This window comes from Belonocnema kinseyi, chromosome 5 (genome assembly GCF_010883055.1).
Source record: "Belonocnema kinseyi isolate 2016_QV_RU_SX_M_011 chromosome 5, B_treatae_v1, whole genome shotgun sequence".
NCBI lineage: Eukaryota > Metazoa > Arthropoda > Insecta > Hymenoptera > Cynipidae > Belonocnema > Belonocnema kinseyi.
Genome location: NC_046661.1, coordinates 37439888 through 37441424, shown reverse-complemented (window position 1 = coordinate 37441424; position 1537 = coordinate 37439888). Strand labels below are relative to the sequence as shown.

The following is a 1537-nucleotide window of genomic DNA, read 5'->3' as shown; positions in this document are numbered from 1 at the left end:
TTATAGGGTTTGACAAGAGAGGTTCGATAGTGACTGTTATTAAAAATATTCTCAATTTATTAAGTGTCATTAATTAGCACTATGCCAACCATTTGTCCTTTTCGGAGAATTTGGGAAGCTGTCAGCATAGGGACCAATCAAGACAGTGTCATCAGATTCAGAACTTTGCATGTCATCAGTATGAGAATTTTCTATTGAAATATTATCTATCATTGATTTTCGAGTCTGCATTATATTAGCGTATTTTTTCAAAATTATTTGGCTTTGCTCTCGTTCTACTTCCTGTTGATGAAGGTCGAGTTTTTTGCTGGCACTCTACAAAAGCGTAAATATATAGAAAAGTCAACATTTTTTGGAATAATAAATAAGAAATATGGAGTAAAAAGAACAGATTTTTTTTACTGTTAGGAACATTTCAGACTTATTTTGTATACTACTATTTTTCCACCAGTGGCATTTTCAGGGATATCGAGTTTCCAATTTGGTTGAGTTTATGCCGATTTATAAAATTAAATAGAAGGTACTGATGAACGTTTGTATACTGCTAAATTTTTGGAAATACAAAAGCGTTCAAAAATTCTTGTTAAAAAATCCTAGTATGGAAAATTCCGTGATATCATACGAGACATTTCGATTATTTTTGAGTTACTAAGATTAAAAATATATTTTAGTTTCGAAGGCCAATCTTTTAGATAAAATCCTGTAAATGAAACAGGAAACAAATTAAGGTTTTAATCGTTAGACAGGCAATATCTTTTATACTTGTACATAAATTCAAATTCGTATTCATAGGCATTATACATTTTTAACTTTTTAATTTGAAATACTTAAAAGTGAAGAATTTTGAACTTATAATTGTTTTGTTATTAAATTGAAAGCTCCCAAAATTGTGCATCTTAAACTTCAAGATTATCAGAACCTCCATTTAAAATTTAAGCCATCAAAATTAAAATATTTTAAATCTCATGATAAAGTATTATGCAAACGAACAGTTCCATTTTTATTAAAAAAAGAAGAAATTTCTTCTAAAAAAGAGAAATTAAAAAAAACTCCAAAAAATAGTAAATTTTGCATCCAAATAAGATTGCAGTTGACTTTACAACACAAAAATAAGAATTGTAAACAATAAGTTAGTTTTTTGCTAACAAGTCTAATTTTGTACCAAAAAGTATGACTTTTCAACAAGACTGTTAAATTTGTAACCAAACAGTTGCAGTTTTGACTTTGACTTTGGTTTTGACTTGAATTTGACTTGGTTTTAGGTTGATTTCTGCTTTACACTCTCAAAGGCCCTGATTCAGATGAAAAACTCATTAATCTTTTATTGGGAAGTTTTTAAATAGTTTCGTCTTGTTTGCGCAGAAGGTCATCCTCGCTTGCTGGAATAAAAGTTAATTTTTTTAATTTTCTGGACATCTGCTCCGTTGATTCAAAAAGAAGAGGAGAGATTTAATTGAATGAATTTTCCGGTATCTCTCGGGAATAAAATGTTATTTTTTATAAGGAATCAGGAGATACTTATTCTTTCGATTTTCAA

The 1537-nt window shown here is 28.8% G+C and overlaps 1 long non-coding RNA gene across 1 annotated transcript in view; it reads right to left on the bottom strand.

The window, feature by feature from the left end:
* LOC117173055 overlaps positions 1 to 125 on the bottom strand; it is a 3501-nt gene extending 3376 nt beyond the window's left edge. Inside the window, exon 1 of the long non-coding RNA XR_004467099.1 lies at positions 90 to 125. This is a non-coding gene — a long non-coding RNA (uncharacterized LOC117173055). The remainder of the gene's footprint in view (positions 1 to 89) is intronic.
* Between the last annotated feature and the right edge of the window lie 1412 nt (positions 126 to 1537).